This window comes from Prinia subflava, chromosome 2 (assembly GCF_021018805.1).
Source record: "Prinia subflava isolate CZ2003 ecotype Zambia chromosome 2, Cam_Psub_1.2, whole genome shotgun sequence".
NCBI lineage: Eukaryota > Metazoa > Chordata > Aves > Passeriformes > Cisticolidae > Prinia > Prinia subflava.
The window spans coordinates 67,000,847-67,028,630 of NC_086248.1; the positions used below are offsets into that span (position 1 = coordinate 67,000,847).

Consider the following 27,784-nt stretch of genomic DNA (forward strand, 5'->3'; position numbering starts at 1 on the left):
GACCTCCCCATGGACACCAGTAGATCTTGAAACTGTCTTTTCTGCCAGCTGAATCTCCCAACACTTCTTGCCAGGCACAGGCACAGGTCATTGAGAGCACCTTGGTAACAGCTGTACCTGATGAGGTGGATTATTTAAGGCTACCTTCTTTCTTTTGGGGGCTCCAGGATAGCAACTGAGAGGCTTTGGCTTCCAGAGTTTGTAGAGACTTCAGTAACTTCAGTTGCACAGTTAATGGGTGCAGAATCAAGGCAGGGAGTCATCCCCTGCCCCTCTGAAGTTTGTTAGTTCATTCTTTATTTTTAAACAGAAAAAAAAGCAAACATTTTTGCAGATCTGTTGCTGCCAAGACGTTCCAAGGGTTAAACAAAAGGCTATTGCAGGAAATTCTTTTGTAGACAGACCCTGGAGGCTCCTGTGCAGAGCAGCTGGTGGCACAGAGCTGTGGTTCCCATGAAAACCCCACGCGTGGCAGGCGCGGTGTTCTCGGTGGCTGATGGCAGCAATGAAGCCCCCTTTCCTGGTGCTCTTGGAAGGCAGCTCCTGTGCTGGGTAATGGAGTGTGCCATATGGCGGGAGAGGACCCCTTCCATTTAGACAGATGGGTCTAATTTGGCTCCCTTAGCTTCTGAAGCTGCAGAAGCCAGGCTGGAGAGAGCCATGTGAGCTTAATTAACTCACATCAAAGGTGCGGATCTTCACGCTGGTTTAAATAGATGTGAGCTAACCAGAGACAGGCCACTGAGTGATCCATTCTGCTCCAGAGGAGCTATAGTCTGAGAAAGTGGCTGTGTGAAAAACAGCCTGGAGATTCCTCTTCAGTGTCTCTGATACTGAGTTTGCTTACTCTAGTGGTCCAGTGATGACTTCTTGAACTGTCAGGTCAGAGAGAAGACAATGCAATTGAAAATTAAGTTAGTGCTCCATTTTTGCTACATCTACTCCTATAATAGTTTCTAGACATAAAACAGCCATTCTGCTGATAACAGTTGAAACTATAGATATTAGCTCACTTGCCCAACAACCACATCCAAACAGTGCTGACTGCAGCTGAAACTTTTAACAGGCAGGCTTGACTTAGCTACACAGGGAGGGCGAAATGGCCATATAGACCAGAATGTGATTTTAGTGTGATAGACAGAAGAGTAAGTCACTTGTTGTGGTGTTTTTCCTCTCTATACACCTTGAGGAAAGGTAGTGTATTGGCAGACGTTTGGGCATAGTGAATGGGAAGTAATGCTGGGGGAAATGCCCAGTGCACATTGCAGATGTGCTGTGATAGCAAAAAAAAAAAAAAAGTTCCCAATAGCAAATATAAGCAGCTCCAAAATTCATATGCACCAGTATTGTTGGTCTGTTAGTCTAGCCTGACCTTGCTCTGCCATACATTGCTCTTCTAGCAGGGATGAAGAGGGGCAGTGCTGGCTCTACACCCTCTCTTCCCAGCAGTGGGGTTGTGCCAGAACTGGAGGTGGGCAGTGTATTGCGTCTTCCTCCCCTCCCCTTCTCCCTCTTTTTAGTGAACAGAGCAGAGCTGACAAGCATGGAGTATTAGTGCAGATTTTCAGGGGTTTGCTAGAGTGGCAGTTACTGAATCCATGTGAAAATGCAGTATTGAGTGCATAATAATACTTCCAGAAACATAAAAGGCCAAGGTTAGCATTTTACTGAATGCTCTGAGCAAAGAGAAAGAGCACCTCACCCCGAGAGGTGAAGCATCCTCTAAACCCTGCGCAGAGAGGCCCTGTCAGGAGGAGCAGTGTAATAACAAAGACGTGCCTAAGCTGGCAGAACTTTGGTAGGAACATTTATTTAGCACTGGCTCGCCCACATTGCCCTTTGTAGCACATCCATTGGAAGGACAGAAATATGAACTGTTTATTGCTGCTTCTGTACCCTTTGAAATCATTTTAAGCTGTTTGGGTGTAAGTGTTGATATCTTAATTGTATACTGTACTTTCTAATCAGCTCTCCAGCCTTTCCTATCTGACCATGGCCATTTCAGTCTAGATATCCTGCTCTGAAGTTGAATTTTTTAAAAAATCACTTGGTAAAATTGTTTGGGAAAGCAGCATATCTTGTAACATAACAGTGGGTGCAGATGGAGCTGAACACAGAGTATTTTTCCAAATGGTAATGCTGTTAAGGATTGTTAGTTGTCCCTAAACACGATAACAGCTTTCTGTGTTTGGAATTTTGCCTATGTTTTTGTAATGGAGAATGTGCTTGGGTTTGGACATTAATGTTTGTGAACAGCATGGGAGTTGCCCACATTTCCTAGCATTTGGCATTCCTGTACACCATGTGGGCTTTTGGCTGAGGAAAAACTGCAGGTGGAATAGATACAGTGGATTTCCAGATCCATAATGAATGTATCATTGGTAATATTGAGGTGGACATCTGCTAGAACACAGTTATGGCCAGAGAAGTGACTCTGTGAGATGGGTATTTTCTAACTGTTCATATGGCATCCTTGTCTTGAAACCGGAGAGACATGAATTAGCTGGACGAAGCACTCAGGGCCGTAAGGAATTGGCTGGATGGCCACACTCCAATGGCTCAATATCCAAATGGAGACGAGTGACGAGTGGTGTTCCTTAGGGATCCGTGTTTGGATTGGTGCTGTTTAACAGGGAGAGTGGGATCAAGTGCACCCTCAGCAAGTTTGCTGACACCTCCAAGCTGAGTGGAGTGGTCAACACGCTGGAGGGAAGGGATGCCATCCAGAGGGATCTGGACAGGCTTGAGAGATGGGCCTGTGAAGCCTCATGAAATTCAAAAAGACCAAGTACAAGGTCCAGCACAAGGGTTGGGGCAATCCTGAGCACAGGTACAGGCTGGAAGGAGAATGAATGAATGAAGAGCAGCCCTGGGGATAAGGTCTTAGCGGTGTTGGTGGATGCAGAACTTGACGTGACTTGCAGTGTGCGCTCACAGCCCAGAAAGCCGACCAGATCCTGGGCTGCATCAAAAGGAGTGTGGCCAGCAGGTCAAGGGAGGTGATCCTTCCCTTCTACTCTGCTCTCCTCAGTTCTGTGGTCCCCAGCACAGGAAAGATGTGAGAGAACTGGGTTTGTTCAGCCTTGAGAAGAAAAGGTTCTGGGGGACCTCACTGCAGTCTTCCAGTAACTAAAGGGGGCTACAAGGGAGCTGGAGAGGCACTTTTTAGTGATAGGGGAACAGGGAAGTTGTGGGTGTCCCATCCCTGGAAGTGTTCAAAGCCAGGCCACATGGGGCTTTGAGCAACCCCATTGCAGTGAGGTTGGAACTAGATGATCTTCAAGATGCATTTCAACACAAACTGTTCCATGATCTGCTCCCTTTGTGTCTCTGGGGTCGTATCTGCCTGGCTCACTGACAAAAGCAGCTTTGCCTTGCCTGTCAGCGGGGCAGGGTGGCATTGACTTAGCTGTGCAAGAGCAAACTGCGTTCTGTTGTCTCATCTATCACTGACAGTGGCCAGCTAGCTGCTGCCTCTGAGGTCTGTATTGTAGCTGATGGTCTTGAAGTCAAAGAACGGCTTGAGGTTTTTTGATGGACTCTGACAGCTGCAGTTGGGGCACTGAGAAGTTGCATCCATCTTTTGTCTTGCAAATGATATAAAATTAATGCCACTGAAAAGCTAAATGGCATAGTAGTATACTTTTTTCCCATATTCATGTAATATAATTTCATTGTATAGAAGGGGAAGTGTTCAGAGTCTCTCTCTTGTACACTGGTAAAGTACAATGCATGTATTTGAAAAAATTAACACCTTATCCCATGTGTTTTTACAGTACCTGCACATGTACACAGGCAAAGCCAGAAAACAGAAATGAACATGAAACCATCATAAGTTTCTTGTCCTACTTCCAACATACATGTAGTCTTCCTAGGTCTTGTCTGTACATGGGTTTAAAAGATGCTCAATGACCAGTTGTTTGATTACAGATGGAGTTGGCCATCTAGGTAATGTCATCACATATAAATGGTATGTCCAGCAAGAAAAAGGGGAAGAAAAGCAGCAAAACTAATTAGTAATTTGAGTGATAGAGTAATAATGATTTTTCCTCTTTAGAGGTGCATTTGTCTGGTATAGTACTACTGGTTGGCAATATCATCAGGCTATTTGAGAAACTAGCCAGCCTTTGCTGAAGCACACTAAAACACCCAGAACAGTTGCAGTCAGTGATTGATGTATATCTTAAAAATCTTCAAGTGAGTTAGCCACCAAAGGCAGAGTTGGGATGGTGAACAAGTTTGTGGAGTGTGTCAGTGTCTGCTCTATAGCTGACACTAGTCATGTCCGCCATTCTTTGCATCTTACATTAATATTTCAGGATCCCAGAACAGACTGCTTATTCCTGCTATGAAATGATCCCCTCTGCTTTGCAAATTCAGTACTGGCTGCTGTTACCATTTGTCCTGACAGTACACCTCTGTATCTCACTGGAATAGGATCCCACTGTTTTGTTTTGTCTTGCTGGCTGCAAGAGGCCCTCCAAAGTATAAACAACATCTGAGTTTAATTAAAAAGATATCTACAGCACACCAGAAAAAAAAAAAAAAAAAAGGGAAAAAAAAAAAAAGGAGAGATGGAGAACAGAGAGATAAGATTTCCTAATATTTTTGAAAGTCTCCAGGCCTTATGGGGCAGACACACGGAAGAAAAAGTAGCAGTAGAAAGTTGGGACTTTGAAGCATCATTGTGGGCTTTTTTCCCTCAGTATAAAGTGAACTAGGGGGCATTTAGCGTGAATATGAGGTACATAAAGTAGATTCACATAGAAAATATTTAATGGAGATTTACTGTGTGTGCAGTCTCATTCTCAGTATTTTAGGCTTATCTTCGTAAGTTAAAATCATAATGATATATTCATCATTAATGGAGCTTTTCAGAGGTAGACACAATGGAAATTCTGGGACAGACAGGCTATTTTTAGTGTCTCATATCACAGACCAAGGCAGCAAAGGCATTTAAATATAGAGCTAGCATTAAACATGAAAACAAAGCAAGGCTTGTTCTGTATGCAGGAAAGGGAATACCATTCTTAAACAGTTCTTAGTTCACTTAATACTAGCAGACTAAGTAAAAATCTCTCCACTTTCTGCAAGCTAATGATCCCCTGCAGTCTCACCACTATTTTTGTTGGAAGGCCATTTATGAATAATCCCTTAGGCAAAATCTGTTCATTTATAGGCTGGAGACTCAGTGGACTTTGCAGCTGTGATGGTTTGGGTGACCTTCTCTTCCTTTCATACTTTTGGAGGAGCTTTGCTTTTTTGGAGTAGAATCTTCTGTTTAACACTTCTGGTCTTCTGAAGTATTTTTGATAATGTCAGTGTTACAGGAAAAATAGGTTTCAATTTTTTTTTTGTTGTTTTGTTGGGTTTTTTTCTGAGCTGGTAATACTGTTATAAACAAAATAATATTTATGTTATAAATAGAAAAGATAATTCACTTCTGGCAGTCTGACTGGTAATTGTGAAGGGGAGAAATTTTATTAAGCTTTATAAGTGTTTTTCTAGGTTTTCTTAATCTTCTAACATCATTTGTAATCATCTTCTTGCCCCTTTACATACAGCAGGAATTTTACTTTACCTTAGACCAGCTGAATATATTCTTACTGTGCTCTTCTTTTATCCCAGAAACAGCACAGATCTGGTGGAACTGACAGACTAGATTTGTATTAACTCTGTGATTTAATCTCATTGGAGCCTGAGGACTAGAGGGAAAGGGTAATTGATTGAGTAACTTTAGCTCCCTGTGTGTATTTTTTTTCCCTTTCTCTCCTTAGAATTTCAAAGTGACAGCAAAGCTGGAAATGCACAGCACCATGCTGGTAAATTTCATTGCAATGGATGCAGTTCTTTTGAAAGAGAGCAAATTGAATTGTCGTTTAAGAAGTTGCATTTCTGAGGGGGAAAAAAAAAACAACCAACAAAACAACCAGAAAAATCAAAACCAACAAACAAAATCAACTCAAACCCACCCAAACTCTGTGGCGAACAACTTGCCATTCACATATTACTAGAGTTCCAAGATACCCAGCTGAGTGGCATGACTCTGGGAAGGACAGCAATGTGTATTGGCTGTGTTAGAAGAGTGACAGACTTTTGAAATTTGATAGCAGCTAAACCAACAGAGGAACGGACCTAAAAGATATAATGTCTTCTACTAAGATTACTCCTCTTTGTCCTTGCACAGCGTCAGCTTGACTCCACAGGCAGCTCTGTGCTCTCCTGTGGTTCCCCAGCCACTGCTTACCCAGTCCGTCTATGTGTGTTGAAGACAGCTGGCAGCAACTTCAAATGTCAACTAATTGTGGCACTTGCCTGTGCTTCTTCTAAGTCCCCAAGTAGAGAAACACCACTGTGTGTCCTCGAGGAATAGTAATTGCTCAATGTTGTTCAAGATAGATGTCTTGAGGTTAGTTGAAGAATCTCACTTGTAAGAACCATAACAGCCTTGCAGGTCTCTAGGGAAAACAAACAGGTCTTAATCAATAATAAATCAAGAGCATGTTGTGAGGAGAATGAGAAACACATCGTGAGTGTTGGTGCACATCTGGATGTGCTTTGGAATGTGTTTCTCTGCAGCAGAAGGACACTCTTTCAGCAAAGATGTCCAGAGGAAGGCAGGCCTCCATCTGTCAATTCAAAGGCACTGATTTTTTTTTTTTTTTTTTTTTCTTCTGCTGGTCTGGCCCCTGCTCTTCATGATGTAGGTTCTGGTGCTCCACTGCTACTTTCTTTTGATCTTTCCGTGCTTTATCTTCTCTCAGTGTTGTGTAGGTTTCCTGTTTCAGCAGTGTCACTGAAGCACACAGAGAAATGCTCCATTTCAAACAAGATGCTCTGTGAATTTTGTGTTTGAAGGAGAGCTCAAGCAGTTTGAAGAGACATGATGTCTTTGGTGAATGATCAATCTGTTTTCCACAAAATAATTAAAAGGAACGGCTATCAGCTGGAAATCCCTCTTCCTGACTCCCATATGTCATATCCCTCTTGATTTATATTTTTAGGACTTTTATTTTACATAAGGGAACAAAGTAATCTGGGATTACTACATCCATATTTTCCCTGATTCTAAGGCTTCTTTGGTTGTTCAAGCAAATAGAGTTGGGAAAGGCAATAATCCTGTAAAAACATACATATGAAAATTAACGGGTAATATGTTCAAAAGAATTCCACTTTAGTTCCTTATCAGAGGGATTATTTCTTGCAATGCTTGTGGGCATGATGAATAAAATCAGTCATGGATTAGAAACTAATTAAAGAAGAAAGACTTGAAATGATTAGCAAAATTTGGAATTCATAAACTCGTTATGAAACACATACTGGTAATTTTTTTGTTTATGTCAGTGTCTTTTGCCTGTTGCTGTCAAAGTTCCTGATGAGACCACAATTACAATTGTTTGGTTTACAATTCATGTGAAACTAATAGAATTGTGTACCCAGGTGCATTTAAGGCTGTAAAGATGATAGAAAAAGCATCATAATGAATCAATGGTTATAGATGTGGAAAAATAGACAAGCTTTTCATTATTTAAGGGTTTATTCACAAGACATCCAGATAAATTAGAAGATGAAAAAGGTAACAAAAGAAAAGTCAGAATTTGTAAGCTTTCTTTAAGACAAAAACAGGCTGATAAAAACAGTATTTGAAGGAACTCCATCTCCCCTTCCCTTTCCAGAGGCACACAACCAGGCTTCCGACAGCTTTCTGTCTTGGTGTGTCCACAGATCACAGAACAGGTGTCTTCTGAGTTGGAAGAGATCCACAAGGATCATCAAGTCCAACTCTTAAGTGAACAGTCCTTACAGGGATTGATCCCACAACCTTGGTAGATTTTTTATTTTGGCACCAGGCTTTAATCAGCTGAGCTAATCTCAGGGTCATGGTAGCCTAGCAAAGATTAAGCTGTAGCTGAAGTCCATTTTGACAAAAGAGAGGGATTTTAAAGTTTTGAAGCATGTGCCAGGTGCTGAAAGTCACAAATGAGAAGTAAGAAGGAAGTCAGTCATCAAAATAGCCTTATATTTTTCATGTGGTTAACTGTTGAAAGCTACATAATTGGAGCCTTCAGCTGCTAGCCTACAGAGAAGCTCACCAAATAGTTTTATTTCTCCTTTGTGTAGCACTTTCCAGCCTCAAAACCATTTCAAAACATTAATTAGCCTTTGTTGCATCCTTTAAAGCTGGTAATTTTAGTGTTATTATCCCTATTTAGGCCTCCCTATTATCCCTATTTAGACCTCCCTGAGATTTAGCTGCTGATGAAGATTTACCTATGTAATTCCCTAATTCCTCCTCTGTAGCTAAATTTGCAACAGAGTAACTTGAAATTTACAGTAAGTTGAGAACAACTTAATAATACACAGTGGGGTATCCCAGTGCAGCTGTAAACAAATCCTACACACATTCCCACTGCAGGGAAAGCAGTGCACAGCCAGGGCCTGGCAGACACTATGGGTGACCTGCAGCTGGAGCCTCAAGTCCAGTCCATCAGACCACGCTTCAAAAAACCAAAATTCAGATATTCTTCAGAATTGTGCCAGACTCTTACAGTGTTCCTGGTCTAGCAACTTCCCTTGGTGGCTGGAATGTGGAGGTCTGGTGATGAGTCTGACTCTTGGTCAGTAGCTGGGTGCCAGCCATCTCTCCTTCCTACCATCCTGCCTTGGCTTGAAATAATCATCTGACGTGTGGCAGGGCTAAGAGAAATGCAGAGGTGCTGTGGAAGAGACTCTTGACTTCTTCAGCATGGTAATTTCACTGGCATTATGTCAGTTGGTGATGACTGAAAAAATGCTCTTGTTAAACCCTACATGAGATTTCATTTTGAACACCTGTGGGAAAGCATGAGAAATGAGGGGCATGGTGTGCAAAGCAGGAGGAGGTGGTGGTTTGATCCGCTGCTGTAGAAAACCAAAGTTTGGTTCTTCCCTCTGCCTGAGGAAACTTGAACTCTTATCTCTTATCTTGAAGCACAGTGCTCTGCAATTTAATATTCTGTCTTAATCTTATCTGTGGATCAACCCTGTTCACATATGTAAATAGTTCCTGGTGTAGAAATGGGAATAGCAACGTCTCATCTTCCAGGTAGGCATCTTCACAAAGTAAGTGAATCTTTTTCACTTGCAGGTTAAAAAATTCAAATATTTTAAACATGGTTCAACAGGAATGGAGTAGGAATGTGAATCTTAACCCAATGTTTTTTGACGCCATTTTAATTTTTATATTATACATTTTTATATACAATATATAAAATATAAAATTATATTTATATATTTTAGTTATTTTATATATTTTGATTACTTCACATCAGAATGATACTGTAAAAAGGAACTAAGCTGCTGATCCTCTAGCAAAATTCAAATTTATTTTTCTTGATTGCTGTTTCTTTTACTTCATAATTAGTTTGGATAATATTTTGTTTGTGGAATAGACAATAGCAGAAAAATTATCTCCCTTGATCTCTTTTTCTTTGAGTAGCCTCTTAAGTTAACAACAAGACTAGCTTAACGCTTGGCTGGATGAGCATTTTGAGGGATTTGGTAACTTTGGTTTTCCTCCTTTGAACTGAGTTATGTTCAGCCTTAGTGGATTAGTTTTCATGTGGCTCTTGAATTGCAGGTGGTACCTGTAAACTCACACGTTTGCTCTTGAAATATACACAGATGTTTTGTAGCAGTCATCTAAATTTGCTAAGAAATGTTAATGTTCTTCAAATTTTCTTGAAAAAGTGGAAATGGAATAACACCAAGAATTGCATCAACTCCACACTTGTATTTGGTAACATGGAAATATGAAGTATCTCCTGAAGCTTTCCCCAACTGAATGACAGAGTGTATTTAGACATGGAACACATGTTGTTAAAAACATGTAAATAAATTAAATGCATTCTTTTCAGTGTTTTACATTTTGGCTAAGGTAAACAGTTTTACAGAAGCTAAGTAGACATCAAGTCTTCTAGCTGAAATTTTGGTCCGAAGCTAGAAAAGGATATTAGGAGGAAAGAAAAGTGAATGTAAATTTTGGCAGTTGGACTTGCCTTTTTCAGAGCTTCCTGCTCAGTTTTTCCACTCTTGTACATTTTGTTTGGATTTTGGGTTTTTTGAGGCACAGGAGGTGATATGTGCTTAAGGAAGAAGCCTAAACTTCAGGGCAAAAAGTGTGAGGTAAGGAGTCCGAGAGCGTCAGGAGCAGGTGCCTCAAGAGCTGGACCTCTCACTGCATTTGTCAGGTGGAAGAAGAGGAAAGGAGGAGGTTTGGCCATTGCTTGCTTACAAGGGTAAGGAGTGAAATGTTAGAAGGTTGGGTGGGTAGGTCACTAGAAAACTACAATGGAGTAAAGAAAACCAGGTGATGCACTCTTGTGGCTGCAAAGGGCAAAAAGTGCTGCAAGGCAGCAAGATATTTGTTCCTATGTGAGCCCTGAACTATCTGCATGGACCAGAATATTGTAATAATGCAACATAATTTATGATAATAAGTAATAACTAAAAAAAATCACAGTAACATAGCAGAACTGGTCATTTTAAGGCACAAAAAATGTTATAATCTGTTACGAGTTAGAGGTAGAATGGTTCCCACTTCTTGAGGAATGTTTTCACTCACCAGTGCACTCTTTTTCTGTGAATCTGTCATGGTCACTGGCCATAATGCAGGCTTGATTTGATGAGGCACAAGGTCGAAGGAGGAGACTGTCAATAGCAGTTTTGACCTCTTCATTAGAGGTACAGCAGGAGAAGTGGTGAGCCACAGTCGAGGTTCTGACTGCCACTACAGTAGGTTGTTCTGGAACTTTGCAAGCTCCAAGATGAAACTAAGGAGAAAGGAGAAATGAAAGATGTAAAAAAGAAAGGCATGTAAAGGTTGAATAGTTTTTTTCTTAGAGTGTTTTATACACCTGAAAACACCTAGGAGCAAAACAATAAAATTGAAGTTAGCCCTGTCTTAGTCCAGCTTCACAAAATGACAGAAGGAATTAAAACTGTTAGCGTTTAAGAATAAACTGCAGAAGTTCAGTGAAAAACCTAAGAATACAGAAGGTATCTACTGTATTACAGCTTCATTTGGAGCAGTGGAAGGGCACGAGTATCCCTCAGGTTTGCATCCTAAATGTGTTTCTTCTGCTGTTTAAAATTACAAAAATAGAAAAACCTTCCTGACCACAGTTCAGTGACCAAATGGAGAGGAAAGCAGGAAGACGTTTTATCTGTGAGTGATACCGAACATCTGAGGTCTGCAATGAAGTTGAAGGAGATGGGCATTTTGCCAGAAGTCCCTTTAACAGGAAGCATAGCAAAGTATGGTGGGAAACACTCTGTGTTTTCCTCTACATCCATGCTACATGCAACAGGAAATATTATTGTTTTCCCTAAATAGAGTGAACACAATTGATTTTCTCTTCTTAGTGATCCATTGAGAGTCTTCTGGTTGAAACTATTTAGATTTCTAAAACAAGCACTTTTATGCAGTGGTCTTTGTTGCCAGTGAATAGGGTATAGTTAGGGCAAGCTATCACCCTTAGGTTTATAGCAGATTACCTGTTGTTTCCTTTCAGCCTTTCACATAAATGACTTTTTTAATTCTTCTCTGTTGAATTTTGAGGTCCTCCCAGCACTGAAGAATGTTTTATAATTCATTATCATTGACTTACTGTGAGATGATTCCTTTGAAAGGATATTTCTGGTTGCACAGTAGCAGCTCTTCAAGTATGAAAGCTTTCTTTAGAGATTATCACAGCACTTGTGAGATCTCTACCTATAAACCTAGGGACTCTCTTAAAAAGCTGGTGTTCTTGCATCTTTTTGATGATCTCTGGGACACTTTTTTTTTTATTTTTTTAATACTTATTTCCCTTTATCATTTTATAATCACAGTCCTTTTCACCCTCTATGATTCTTGAAAACAGTATGCGATCACAAGTTTGCTGTGAGCTGAGGCCTAACAATTTCTGGCTTAAAAAAAAATCTGAATTTAATCTTATACATTAGACAGTGCCATTCTAGTTCTTACTTCTAATGCAATTCCTTGTAATTGATCTCTTACCTCAGGAACACCTTGAAAGTTAGTAACTTCATTTATTTGCAGGCAGAGAGATTTTGTCAATGAGTAAATCCTAAAAATTTGGTGGCAGTCTTTATCTATTTCATTTTCCATATAAATGCATGTCCTATCATGGCCATACATTGTGTAATGTAACATTTATAACACAGAAATGCTGACCCCATAGCACATAGATTATTCATAGCCCAAATCCACCAAAAATGGAATTATACAAAATGGGCTGTGTTTTGTGTCACCTTTTCAACTGGAGGGAAATGGCACATTTTTTTCACTTCACACCTAATAGGAACACCAAATGAGATTTGGAAATCCAAAAAAGTGTATTACATAAATTGCTCTTTAAGCTGCCTGAACAATGGAATGAAAACAAGATGAACAAGCACAAGTATTTAATGTAATTTTAATAACTCCTTTTATTAAGAGTGGCCTATTAGAAGTTTTTAAGGAACCTATTGATTGTCCATGTCTCTGGCCATGGTGAAGTTCAGTATCTATAAGTAAGAGTGTGCAAAAAGTCATCTTATGCTTCATACTAAGAAAATTAAATTTACTTGGAGTGAATCACACTGCGTATCCTGGTCTTATCTGCTGTTGCGCATCTCAGGACTGGACAGGTGAGCAAGGTTTACAGAAGTTAGATCTGTTTCTTGTCCTGGTTCATTACCTTCAGAAAATGCTAAATTCTTTTGAGCAAGAATTTATAAGCCTGCAGAAAGGGGTTACACAAAATAAAGACGTTTCTTGAAACACAAGCAGATCAATCTTTGTACCCTTTCCCTTACCAGCAGCTTCAGATCAACACAGATGCTGTTATGTTGAGTGGCAAGATATTTTCTAAATGGGGAATGTTACGGATTTTTTATCTCCAAGTCTGAGCATTAGACATTTATTTCCACCACTGTATCAGAGTAGCTAAGTGGCAGATGAAAGACTTTGATCACCAGTGCTGGATTTGTCAGCCTCTTTCCCAGAGCAGATGGAGGATAAAATACCTGAGGAAGCTGCATGGTTCTAGATTCATCACGTCTAGCCCTCAGTGAGAGCTCCGATGTTGCTGTGTTACAGGAGACATGAAGTTACAGAGGACCCTGTGTGATGGTTCTGGCTTCTTTTTCTGCCACAGTTGGGGTTAATACACTGGAATCATAGTTTCATGTTTGGACTCTGTGTTTATTATTTCTCATCTATATTACAGTCTCACAAGCTGTGAGCTCTAACTAGCAAGTCAGAAAATGAAGGTAAAATGGAGTGCCTCTAAGGTTATTTAAGTGACAGTTACCCAATAACGAGATGACACCTGTATTATTTATACATCTGACCCAATAATGACCACCCGAGGCCTGCAATGTGGACCTTTTTCACCCAGTTACAGAAAACCACCCAAACCCATGAAGAAGAAGGAAGAAGAAGGTGAAGAAGGACTTAGACAACACCCCAAATCCTCCATCTTGCCCCATACATTACTATATACCAACCTCCAAAATTCTCAGTTTCCAGAATTCCAACAAGCCTATATGTTTTTTCTTTACTGGCTCTCCTTCCATTACGCCATGTTTGTTCTCTAGGCCGTTCTTACTCTTCTGTCATCTTGGCTGTCATCATCCCCTTTCATCCCATTCCTTAGCAGCTCAGCCTATGCCCTCCTGCCTTCCTCATTTTATTCTACCCGTGCATCTTTTCAAAGCTTCACAAAATTTTCTCTCTTCAGTACTTGGAGTAAAACTCCTTACAGCACCCTTTCTCCATTCACTTCATCTCACATGCTTCATTTCATTTTCCTTGAACACCTCCTACACCCTACTTTTTTCCCATCCTTCTATAGTCCTTATTCTTTCTTGTATTTGACTCCTTAGTTTGGATGTTGTTACCTCTTGGAGAGCAGTGATTTTGTGCAACCAGCTATGCTACTTCTGCAGAATAGCAATAGAAAGAATGAAAAAGATCAGAAATCTATGCAGATGCAATCCCTTGAAGAGTAGTGAGTTCAGGGCAGTGCAGATGTAAAATGTCCCTTGAAACAGGGAATAAATGAAAAGTGAAGCTGTTAATTTTTCTGCTTAGAGTTTTGGATTAGACATCAGCATAAGCAGTCTGCATCTCAGCTACACCAGATTAAGTTTGCAGCACCTGCTCTGGGATAAAATTTCCAGTTATTGCAAAAAGAGGAGTGGAAATTCTCTTTGTAGTAATGTGTGAAAGGCATAAACCATAAGTGAAACACAAATACAACAATATCTGAATTTTTTTGTTGTGGTTGAAGGTGTGTTACCAAACCTATTTTGTTGTAAGTACTGTTGTATTTCATGGAATTTACTGTGGCTTTGTTTTATAATTTTGAGAAATCACCTGGTGCCTCCTTTGCCTGAAGATAGATTCAACTGTCCTTATCATGCTTAACGGATGTTGATCAGACCTGTCTTTAAACTGTCCCAGCATGTTAATTCCACTGGCTCCCTAGGCAAACTATTTTAGCATTCATAATATCTGTAATACAATGGTGGTTCTTTACACAACAACGTGACACCAAGCCTTGTACTTACCCTATGATTCACTGTAATCTTTGCCTCTTTTTTAGCCAACCTGTAAGCTCCCCAGATGTTCCCACCCTGACTGTCTTTGTCTGGGTAATTCTGTTTAAATGCAGCACCTTTCAGTTTTCCATATTACACAGCATCTGATTCCCAAACGTAGGCCAGAATAACCTGCTTTTTCAGTTATTTCCCTCGAAGTGGTGGTGGATTGACATGTTTGTTTCATTAGAACGGAGCCTTAAATGGAAACAACCTTTGTCTCTCTAATGGGTAATGACAGTACCTTCCAGCCCTGTGCTCCTTGGTAACAGAAGCAGGCAACAGATCCTTCACCAGAGATCAAGCATATATTTATTGATCTAATATGTATGTGTGAACCAATATGTCTATATTTATATAGATTTCACTAGCTTTGACATTAATGAGTTTTTAATTGCCCAGTCCTGTTACATCTTCACTGATGGAGGCGTTTTCTTGAGCTCCTTTTGAAGAGCACATGCCACTGTGGATATTTGCAGGAAAGGGTTCGTCTGTAAGAGTGACAGTGGAGGGTCCAGAGAGCACCCTGTATTTACATGTGACCTTGCACAAAAGTGGAAGATAACTTAACCTGTCTCAACACACAGGTCGTGTGCAAAATGCTAAGTAGTTTGTTCAATGCAAATGATATTACATGGATTGATTTGGCATGTACTTGCTATGTAGAAAATTTTGCAATCTTCTCAAGTGGACTTGCCAGTATTATGAAGTTGTTTTATTCATAATTCCTTCTTTAGTCTCTATTTATTGATTTTTGTAGTAGACCCTTCCATAAATTTCATAATTAATTACTTGATCTTGAACCCTGAAGGACTTATTTATTGCTTGAAAATTAAGAAATCAACTCAGGCTGTAAGACAACTGCTATCCAATCTTCCTTTCAAAAGAATTGACCTGTAAAATTAAGTAGGTTTTTTTTCCCCTCGATTTTATGTTATATTAATAAGTCCTGTTTTGTATACGCTTTGAAATTTTCCTGAGTTGTCTGTAAACTAAACACAGTTGCATTCTTCTGTGCCTGATGGCTTTGAAATCAAATGACAAACTATATTGCACAGATTTACATTATGTAGCAGCTTTGTGATACAAAATAATTTGTGTAACTTGTTTTCCTTTGTCAGATGTTCTGTTGTATGGAACTGCATTTTAGAATCCTGACTTATTTTTATTGTTTCAGAAGCAATATCCTGAACATATCTTATTAAGGGGAAAACTGTATCATTTTTAATACAGTTTTTATGTAATTATTTATATATATAAAAACATATACGTTTCTATTATGTGTGTTTTTATATATTTAATATGATTTTTAATATATTGTCTGCCAATTTCTTAGTTCACAGAGCTATTTTATGATTTGCTTTGCATAAATATGAAAGAATACCCTATTCACAAACTCCTGCTGAAATTACTTTCATATTTCTCCACTGGAAAATACTGGTCTCCATCAAAAGTTTAAAACCATGCAGGAAGGCAGATTTCTGCTGTGCTCATTTGATTTTTCTGTGCAAATCACTTCAGAAGGGTACGGACATGTCATGTAACATACCTTCTGTCCTTCGTCATCACGACATCTCTTTCTGAAAACACATTCTAAGGTAGTGGTTTATGGCTGCAGTGAAGAGGACAGACTTTATAGGAGTGTTGTCTTGGTACTGTGGTGCTGCTGTGTAGGCAGACAGATTATTCTTACATTTGATTTGCATCTGTGCATTGAATGCTAAAATATCCATTTTACAGATAGTTTAGCCAGAGTATTCAGATTTTAAGTAATTCATTGAAAGTATTTGGCTTTGATCTAGCATCTACTGACAAAGATCATTTTCTTGACTGGATATGGAACAAATCTGTAATAAAACAGTGGAATTGATTGGATTTGACTAAAAACAAATTATGTCTCCTCAGTGACACTGAGAAATAACACAGCAAGCGGATATTCCTGGTGTTTGGCATAAAGGCTTTCGGTTTCCATATTTTCTTGACAGTTTGCTGTGGACCACTCCTGGATTTTCATTTGCCAAGGCAAATTTTCTCTAAATTGCAAGAAAATAAATAAGGCCTGCAAGTGTTGAATTGTAGCAATGTTCTTTCTCTGAACTTGATGAAAATTTCAGGACATTAATTCATATGTGCTTTCTGCACTCTCAAGTGCAGAAAGCAGCACTTAACCAAAGGAACTTAAATTAGCATTTGAAGCATTGCAGCAAAAATTAAGGACATGCTGTTTAAGAGATGTGAAGTCAGAAGAAGGAAAGGAAACATATATTCATGATGCTGTCCCTTTAATTAATATACAGAAGGTAACATTTTTATGCAGTCAGAAGAGATTTTTCTGGAGGAGCAGAAGGCTCTCTGTTAATGGTTCCCATTTCTCGTTAATGTGTGACAGAGCCTAAGTCTCCTTTGCGTTGCTGGATGAGGGCCTTATCTTAAGCAGTCAGCAAGGCAGTGCTGATAATTTGAAAACATTTGTGTATACCAGGAAATTGACTTATAGAAGCATTACATTATAGCTTCAGAGGGAATTTATGGAGACCATAAATATATTGGTTTAATTAGGGGCACAGTGCTAACTGCTGACACATTCTCCTCAAAGCCTGCTTTCAGAGCACAATTACTGAATGTTTTCTTTCAAAACACAGGAAGCTTGAGGATGAAAATTAAGTTAGATAATTCAGCTGAGGTTTTTGTGGGTTTGAAGTATAGTCACAGTCCATGAAGTCCACTGGGCTGCTTTTGAGTGTGTATCCAGAATCACAGCCAGAGCTGAGAAAGAGTAAAAAATGAATTACTGCATAGATTAAAAATTTTAAGAGTAATCTCAGTTTGGCAAACACTCTTTCAATAAAGAAGGGTAAATTGAGAAAAATAAGTTTTCAGGGATTTAGACTGTTATTAAAAAAACAGTTGTACTCTTTTGTTTTCCCCCATTTGTTTTTTTAAAAATGGTTATTTACTGTAAAAATCAAGGGCCTGAGAGTAGCCATGCAATACATAAAGCAAGGTGAACTATTTAATCTACTCAACACGACTTTATCTGTTTGCTGGGGCTTTTGCCAACTTTACTTTCATAAAGAGTAGTTGCAAAATAGCTCCCTTCTGTCTGTGTTGTCTCTTCCTGCTTCTCAGACCACTGGAGATAGCTACCCCTGCCTTTAGTGACCAGGTCTAATTAAAATCTAGTCTGCCCAATGAAAATACACCAGCAGAAGCACCGGGTTCACATCCCTCTAAGAATATGGGGAGAGGTTTTTGTGCTACTGAGTGGGAGACAATCACAGAGTGTTTTGTGGTTGCTTTCTCAGCAATTATCTCACCAGTGGCTTTCAGGGCTGGTTTTGGCAAGAAGGTGGTTGCTGTAGCAGAATCCTCTCCTCTCCTGCAAATGCAGGACACCAAGGAAAGGAGTTGTACGCTTTGATTCCAGTTACTCACACCTCCCTATGTCTTTTCTGAGGTGCGTCAGCAGCTTTGAGAAAGCTGTGAAATACAGTAGGTAGGAATTCTTGTTTTCAGGCAAATACATTGAGACACAAAGGATTCAAGTAACTTCCTGAAATAATACAGAATGCCAGTAGCACATCTAGAAGAGAGACTGAATATTTTTATTATCTAATGTCCTTCTTGCTGTTTTGGGAGTGCCATGCACAGAAAGTGAGAGGTAAAACACTGTAGTTTCTGTGCTGTGTTTATGGTGGGTTGGGGTTTTTCACCTGGGCTCATACCCAAGAGGATGCCTTTTTATCTTTTAACTGTTATCTTTTAAGATAATTCTTGTTCTTTTCTTTGGGTACTGTAGGAGGCATGTTATGAATGTTTTATGCAGTTCAAGGCAGAACAAGGACAAGTAGTAGCTGCATTTTACTTTCTGTGATGTCGTAGTCTGGGTCATTCAGGCTCCAAAATCCTGGAGGGCCTTGTTCAGACTGTTTGCAGCCAGAACACATGAAAATAGAAGAGAGGACTTTTTTCTTTATGGGTTTGCTGGATGAACTCTGAGTCACTCAGCAGTGTGCTGAGCTGGTTTATTGCAAGAAGTAGGAAAAGCCTTGCTGTCCATTGGAGGACCACAGCAGTCTGAGTGATGTGAAGTCTAATTTGGATGCATCAGCACTGCACTGCTGCTGATTTTGTCTCCAGCTGTTTCCTCTCAAGGAACGCCATCTTCTGAAGCAATCTCCTGTGTGTTTGGGCTTTGTGCCTTGTTCTCTTCTGACCGTCACACCATACTTTTCCCAGTTTCTACTGCTCAGGTCCTCAGCAGTACCAACGAGAGAGTTCAAAGCAATACAACAGATGTGAAGCCAGTGGCTGTCCTGTAGAGTCTTAAGACTGAGTAGGTTTGGGATTAGTTTTTCTCTTCCTGGGAATAGCAGTGCATTGTGTTTCACAGTCACCACATAAATCATGTCTCTTACATATGGAGCTGTCGAAAAAAACCCTTGGGACCAGGTCCTACAGAGACAAGCACAGTGTATAGTAAAACAGCTCTAAAAGGCAAATATTTCACTTGAGGCAATGCAAAGTGCAAAATACAGAGAGGAAAACTCTGGAGGAAAATTTTTTCCTCTCTGAAGACTTTTACTTTCCCTTTTCATAGCGTGGAGGACATCAAGATTTATCACTTCGTAGTATACCTAGAATTGGGAGAGATGGGAGAAACAGTTGGGAAGAAAAATGGACTCAAATTAGCCTTGCCTGCCAGCCCCTAAAACTGCAATGGTCTTTCTGTAACTCATCCTATTTTAAATGGAGTGCTAGCAAAAAATTTCATTATTTTAATTTTGTCAAAAATAGTGATTACAAGCATATTTAGAGCTACCAAGAAACTGATTTTTAAGATAGTAAAGGACATAGTTCATTTTTGATTCTGATAATCTAGTACATTTCTCTTTTGCAGTAAGCTTTAAAATGTCTTTTTGTCCTCTGACACTGAGACTTGAAGTGATAGAAAGGAATGGTGTAAAAGACAAGTGTTTGCCAGTGCTAGAGAAGCCAAGGACGTGCAAAGAAAACAGATTAATTTCGTTGCAAACAGGCAGAGACCATGAAGAACACTTTTTACAGCAGATATCTTGCACAGCCAGCAAAGGGACTGGAGTGAGCCTGATCTACTGAGATAACCTCACATTTTAGTACTTAAACAGCAGCAGCAGCATTTTGAATCCTTGTAGGCGTTTCAAGGCCTTGTCAAGGGGGGTAGATGCAGAAAAGCTGTGAGAATCCATTCAGTGGGAAGGGTTGCTGTAAAGAGTTGGTGCCTAATTAGACCCGAAGGATACCAAAGGAGTGAGGAAACAAATCTGTTAATATGAAAGGCTAATAATTGAGTTTATGTAATTAATAGTGTCTGATTCAAGCTGAGAGCTGGGAGGCAAATTAGTTACTGTTTAAAAAGTTTAAAGATCATGGTAAATCAATTCTATCACCTTATTTAAGCTTAAGTTTTGGCATTTTAAAAGTCATAGTAAGCTATATGTGATATGAAAACAGGCTCTGTTATAGTATATCCTTTTACCATGCATTATACTTAAGAAGCTAGAATTGAGTAGTTTTCAAGGACAGGGAAACACAAGAAATAAGCATTGCTTCAAATCAAAAATTAATCAGATTTTGGCATTACAATTTCATTAAGATTTGGAGTTTGTTTTCAAAAGTGCAGAGTACCAGTAGATTTTTGACATCTAAGGCATTCTGTTAAATCCACTTTTGCAGTCATAGGAGCCCTCGTGGAATTTCAGTGTATAAGGGGTATACCTGGGTGTTAGAATTTCCATGAATTTATAAGAAATGTTGAATTATGAAACAGGCTCCAGGTAATCTCCCTATCATTGCTGCAGGCCCCCCTCTTAGCACTGACCAGTTTCCACTCCCTTGTCTTCTTACCTTTTGTGATGTGATGCACTGATAAATAGTGGCCTCTGGATATGCTGGGACAGCAAGTGGTTTACTCTTTTTCCAAATTTAGAAAGGTATATCTCTCCTCTAAAGGCTTGGGTAATTGTATAGAAACTGCAGTTTATGCACTGTGAAATAAAATCTGCAGTTTCTACAGGAACTGCAATCTGTGCAATGAAAAACAAAGGTATCCTGTATTATTTACTAACTTGTCTTACTGCTAGTACTATCCTGTGTGATCAGGACTTAATGCAATAAAGCATGCAAAAACATGCCAAGGTTTAAACACACTAGTACTGTTGCCAGGCATGTGCTTACATACTTTGTCGTCCTAACCCCACAATTTCTCTGAAATATTATATTAAAATGTGTAAGAATTATCATAGAGTAAGTGAAATGAAGAGCAGGTGAGGCAGGGAATAAAAATTGGTGCTAATGGACTTTAGTTTGTCTCTTTCTGCTTTGAAAGTCACTGGAATTGCATAAACCCATAGTTTATTTATCGAAGTGAGTAGCATGCTGAGCACGTTGCAATACACTTATCTAATTCCTATTTTATTAGAGGGACCTGTTGGTGTATGTGAAAGTCTAGTGTAGCATATGGGATGTTGTTCTGTAGTTTCAGCTACATTTACAGTGTACTATTTTTATTTCACTTGGTTTTTTCACTTGTGTAATTGACAATTCATTCTGTGTCCGTTGGCATGCACTTACTCACAGACTGCACATAATCTTGAATAAGAGACAGTATTGTTGAGGAGAAGTTTGTGTTAGAACTGGATCTGAAACAATAAAAACTTCAAAAGAAATGGTTTACACACTAATAGAGCCTCAAGTTGCTGTAACTAAACCCTATTAGGGCCATAAGCTGAGAAAAAACCCCTAAGACATTGAGTGTGAGCAGGAAAAAAAAGAGTAACTTTTGGTCAAGACATTTTGTTGGTGTCCTGATTAGAGCAGATTTGTTCAAGAAGTCTGGACTGCTTTCCCTGCTGAAGACAGTTGAGCAGAGGAATTTGTACCATGGACACTCCCATAACAGTGGCAGCACCTGCCCAAACAAGCAGGTCTTGGCTGCAAAACCCCAGGCATTTAGAAAGTCTTGCAGGTGTTTGTACAGCTTAAGTTTTACTTCGCTCAGGTTTTCCATACCATGGTAAATTAATTTAGCTGGAGTGCCTACTAGCAAACTGAGTCATACTGCTTACACAAAGACATTTGCAAAGACAGAGTGTTTAGTGATTTGTTCGTGGAGCTTTGCATTTGTAATTTACATTTGCTGGAATGGAGACAAGACTGAGCACGCTCCCTTTCTGCAGCAGACCCTTGGCTTCTCGCAGGCAGGCAGCTCAGTGTGCTTGCTCCCTGGGATGGCAGCAGTGACAAGCAGAACTGAAAGTGCTTAGCAGCAAATTATTAACTGAAGTGGTTTGACTTCAGTAGCTTTTCCCCAGTCTAAAGCTTTGACTGCCATTTGGTTTAGATTGACATCGAGAATTGTTGCTCACAGCAGTGCTGTAGTGTTGAGAGGCACCAAGGTTTCTGGACTTGTGGATTTCATTTACTAGTTGTTTGTGGGTTTTATGTTTCTTTTGTACCTTTGTTACTGCCTTTCTCTTTGTGGGTTTTGTGCAGCTGGTTGGGGTTTGTTATGGTTTTGCTGATCGTATTTTATTCCAGGTACTTTATCCATCTCCAGGATGAAGTCTGGCTCAACACTTCTTACCTTGAGGATTACAGTGTGTGCTCTGCTTTGGTCTTTATCTTACTACAAATTTCCCAGCTGTCAACATTTTCTTTGTCACTTCTATTCTTGTGCTTTGTTATGTCATTGCCCATAACATTTCATTTTTCTTTCTGGATTTTGGTGGGTTGGTTTTTGTCTGTTTCTGTTCAGTGTACACACTTATTTAGAAGACTATTGGGAAGACTTAGTTACATGAAGTAGGCGTCATGATGAAGGTTTCTGCATCGTGACAGTAACAGATGGCCTTTATATTGACCTTAAGTTAACTGGGCTTAATGTGAAGCTTGCTTGCTCTAGCTGCCCTTCAGTGTGTTGTGGTATAAGCCCAGCACAGCCCTCACTCACTCCCCTGCCCTGGTGAGATCGGGGAGCCAACCAGAGGAGTAAAAGTGGAGAGATTCATGGGTTGAGATAAGGACTGTTCAGGAGATAAAGCATAAGCTGTGCACACAAGCAAAGCCAAACAAGGAATTCTTTCACTCCCTCCCATGGGCAGGCAGGTGTTCAGCCAGGAAAGGAGGGCTCCATCGTGTGTAACAGGGACTTGGGAAGACAAATGCCATCACTCCTAGTGTCCCTACCCTCTTCCTCCTTCTTCCCCCAGCTGTGTATGTTGAGCATGATGCCATGTGGTATGGTACATCCATTGCATCAGTTGAGGTTGGTTGTCCCAGCTGTGTCCCCTTCCAATTTCTCGTGCTCTCCTAGTCTGGTCGCTGGTGGGATGCAGAAAAGGCCTTGACTCTGTGTGAGCACAGCTCAGCAATATCAAAAATGTCCCTGAATTATCAACACTGTCTCCAGCACAAATGCAAAACAGAGCCCTGTACTAGCCACTGTGAGGAAAATTAACTGTCCCAGCCAAAACCAGCATATTTTCCACTCTTCATTCATTGCCATTTAATTTACGTCATTCTCAGGTACCGCACTGTCCAATACATCCTCATTTTTGCCACTCCCCTTCTCCTCACTTGAAACAATACACAGATATTATTTCCCCTGGCCTGTGGACTATGTCTGTAAAATGTTCCTAAATGTCCACTCAGATTATTCAGGACAGGAGAGGTGGTGTGATGTGTGAAATTATTGGGCACCAAAGCCAGTTCAAATCCGTTTGCTGCTGCCCTTGAAACTGCTTTTTGTCCTCCATTGCTTTGTGTGGCTCCTGCTATAGCCATTCCTTTGACATGCAACCCAAATCATGGGTTACAGTGATTTAAACCTACATCCATTGCAACCTCTGCCCCTTGTCCTTTGAGCTAGACCGTAACATTGAGTGTTCCTTCTCTTGCTCATGGCCACCACTTTATCACAACGTTCCTGCACAGCACAGGGTGGGGAGAAAGCAGCACAGCAGCAGCGAGAGCAAAAACCAGCCACTAATGAGCACTGGACTCCAATGTACAGCCAGGCAGGCAAGGCTCCTGACAAGCACCTGCCAATTAATAGCTAATCAGCAATTACAGCTATAAATTCAATCTGGCACATTCCAGTCAAACCTGTTGTTACCTTGAACACTGCAAGACCCATGTTGAGCACCAAGGACTAACCCGAGCTGGCAATCAGGCCCCCCAGAGCCACTTACTCCCCTACAGTGGGGTGGTGAAGAGAATAGGAAGCAGTACAGGTGAGGCATTACTCCCTTAATGTCCCAGCTTTGCCTGCTTCATCAGGACATTGCTGTGACTTCTGGCCAACTCTTGTGCTACTAGACTGCATAAGTTCACTGTTTAGTGCTAATAGTAAAAGGGCAGGGTTTTGAATGGACCTCTGAACAAAAGCAGTTATTCGTTGCTGAAGCCTCTGTCTTGCTTCATATGTGTTTGAAAGACAAGTTATAAACATTCAAAGCATGCTGGCCTTTTTAATGTCACAATTTGATTACCTGTGACTGCAGTACTCCATTAATAGTAAAACATGGCCATTAGTGCATAGAGGGGAAAAAGAAGGTGCATGAGGGAGTGCAAAGCTGTACAGGCTCAGCTGGAATGAAGTGCATGTGCTCCTTGTACACAGTGTCACTTAAGATCTGTGGGTGGCTCTTAGAGTGCGAGACTGCCCTGCACTTGTGCTTCATTTATTTCTGCAAGGCTGGTTCTGTGTATCCCTTATAAAGTCAAGTGTGACCCAAAGTGTGGTGGAGAAAAAGACTGAAGTTTCAAGTGGAACTTGGGAAGAAGTCTGTTTTAGTTGCTGCTTCAGGAGCAACTTAAGGAATAAGCAAGGAGAAAATGTTACGCGAGAGAATCATTTGTAAGGCTTTGCTGCAGCACTCTTAATGCTCCAGTGAATAGTTGTAGATAATGATTGCAGATGATTTGCTTGGAACAGTGGTGGCAGCTTTCTTTGCAGATTCCTCTGGGCTGAGCTATCTGCAGTGACTGAAGGATGGATGTTTGCTGAGGTGCAAATGCTTTGTCTGCAAGCAGCACGTGTCATTTTTTCTCTGTGGACACTCTTGGTACTGAGTTTGTTCATCATTCAGTACTTGGCCTTTTGTTTGGAAAGGGCCCTCACTCAGCCTGTGATGGGATAACCACATGTTGCATAACAACCCAACAAGGCGCAGCAGAATTGTGCATCGCCACCCTGTGCTAGCCTGAAGGTGGGGCAGTGCCCCTGGGCTGGAGGGAGCAGCAGTCGGGCGCAGGGACTGCACAAGCCGATCTTACCAGGAGACTGCTGTGGCCCCCGGGAAAGGGTTCTGGCTTCCATTGTCCTCTTCTGGGGAAAATCTCTGCCCCTCCTGGTTTGAACAAAGAAAGGAGCATCTTACAGCTGCGTGATGGATCCTCAGAATTCAGATTTGTCGCCCTGTAGATTTAAGCATCACTGAAACTTGTGTTAAGTACTCTTGTTTGGCCTGTGTGCCAGGGCAAACCCCACCTTCTACCCCAGTTGTTGGTCATGGGCAGGAGCCCACTTGTGCATTTTCAGTGGAGCAGCTGAGCTTTGTAAAAACTGGCTGGAGCTCTGCAGCTGGGCTGGAGCCTGGCCCCACAGCGGGAGCTGTTAATGACATGACTGAAGCCTTTAATTTAACCCCTTTCCAGCAGCCGTGCTGACCAGTGTTGGAGCTGTCACATGTCACTGTCACACCATTACCCTTCAAAGCAAAGCAGGCAGCAGTAATCTCATAGAGCAAGGCTCCTATTTGCTGCATCTCCAGTTGGAGCTGTTCCTATTAACTACGGCATCCATGGCATATGAATTTGTATCCCAGTGTTACTTTAAATGCAAATAGAAAATGGAGAATAGTTCTATCATTAGTTGTGTAGATAAAGATTTTTATCATGAATGTGTAGAAGGCAATAATTACTTAATATTCTCAAGTAGGGATGTTGCAAATCTTCTGTGTAAATAACCAAATTGTCCCCAGATAGTCTAGTGGCATTCAATAATAATTTTTCCCTCTGATAGGAGCAATCTTCCATGATGACTTAGAGCATCGGAGCTGGTTCAAAATTCAGTTTTGTAATAATGATCATGTGATGACCAGTGATGAAGATTTAAGTAAGGTTCTGGCCCAAAGCATCCATCAAATAAGGCCTCAATTTCAAAGTTCAATTTCAACTAATTTAAAAGTTCTTTTATCAAAGGTAGTTTTTATAGCAGGAAGAATGAGTAAGTAGAGACTACCAATTTGTGGTCTAGTCCTTTTTTTTGCATTAATATGATTAATTTGTTTTCAGTTCTTTTGTTCAAGAAATTAATCTCTCCTCTCACTTTGTAGGAGGCTTTGAAGTTAGCATCCAACTATCAACGTTTGTCTCTCTCGCCTCACCCACTCACATTCCTGGAGTGCGTTTATGCAGGTTGAGAGCAAGAAGTGCAGTGCCCAGCTCTAGGGAATGGATTCGTATTATGAGTCATAACTTTCAGGTGTTCAGTTTCACATATCAACCTACTATCCAGAACCAGTTTGATTTCAAGCTAAACATTTATTCTGCTTTTTTAAATGGTTGTAAAACTCATATTTTAAAAATGTATATCTGTTATAAAACTTTTCCTAGTATTACCAGTTTCTTTCCTGCTTCAAGGGCTTTCTTAAAAAGGATCCTGAAATAAACTTTCTTCAAAATGAGTTTATTGCAATAAAGAAATGTCATCTGTTAGTTCCCAATATGCTGACACAAGTTTGTCTGATAGAAATGTTTTTTCAAAACCTTTTCTCAGCTGTTTCCATTGTCAAAGTGGTTGAGATGGAGGTCAGACCCCACCAGCCCTCCATGTTTATAAGTCCTGAATTACGCAGCATATGTCATGTTGTTACAGCTTTTCAATTTTCGTCCTCTCATGCAGTAACGTAGAACATAGAAATCACTAAAGGGGAACTGAAATGAATTTTAAAAATTAAAGTGATGGCGCAAACCAGCAGAAAGGGCCTACCCAGTCTCAGCCAGAGACTGGGTGGATGGCTTGAGAGCTCGGGCTGCAAGGCTTACTGCCAGCAAAGACCTGAGCTCAGGATGTCTGCTTTTTTGAGCTAGCAGCTGTTGATGTTTTTAACCTCTGAAAGAGGAAAATAGCGGTACAGTGGTACTGTCGGCTGGAAAGCAAGAATCTATTTTGCCCAAATGTTTATAATTTTGATGTCATTATTTTTGCACAAAAATTGCAGCAGTAGGCTGTTTGAATTTCTTCATGGAATGATGAGAAAACCAGTAAATGTGCATGTGGGCACAGCCTCATGATAAGACTACTTGCCAGGGATAATGTGACTCAGGTCCTGACTCAGCACAACTCTCTATTACATGGTTCTGCTGCCTCTTTCTCCTGGTGGGGTTGATTTGGGATTTTTTTTCTGTGTTTTGGGGGAGAGGGTTGTATTATTTATGGTTTGGGGTTTTTTTGTTTTGTTTTTTACTGGATTCTTTCACTCCTCTTAAAAGTTCAAAGTTAAATCCATTTCCAGAACAATAGCACTAAAACATTCAGAAATTCTGTGCTGGATGTGAGAAAGTCTTAAATCGGTTTTCTTGAATTAAATAAGAGCTTTAGTCATGCTCTGAAAGATTCAATTTCATGTTTAAAAAAGCCCCACAGAGCAGGTATATGCACATCTATACATACAGACCTTTTAGAATCGGAAAAGTGGATGTAGATGCAGGTTTTTCTAGAGGCTTATGAAGGAAGAAGAAGGCAGGAGCTCTGAAGAGCACAACATGACAGCAGCCCCAGGCAGCCCAAAGAGCAGCAGTTGTAGAAGGAAATGGCTCTGCCCGATTTCTTCCACAGCCCACAGAGCTGTTGAGTTCTAAATTTTGTGTTTGCCTTCTACAGTTAGAGAACCTAACAGAAAGAGTTGAATCTTTTTCATGTGTTTGGGTTTGAGTCTCTTCAGTGTGAGGTGTCTCAAGTAAAAAAATGGAGAGTACTGTCTAATTCTGCTGTGCATTGCAGTGACTGTATGATGGAAGTTCCTGACACAAAATGCCTTTCAGCTTATCATTTTATTGTGAATTAGAAAAGAAAAAAAGAAAAAAAGAAAAAAAGAAAAAAAGAAAAAAA

General features: G+C 40.3%; 1 protein-coding gene across 3 annotated transcripts in view; it reads left to right on the plus strand.

The window, feature by feature from the left end:
* The window catches only part of SASH1 (SAM and SH3 domain containing 1), a 527,201-nt gene that overhangs the window by 431,595 nt on the left and 67,822 nt on the right, over nt 1-27,784 (plus strand). The gene's annotated exons all lie outside the window — the stretch shown is intronic.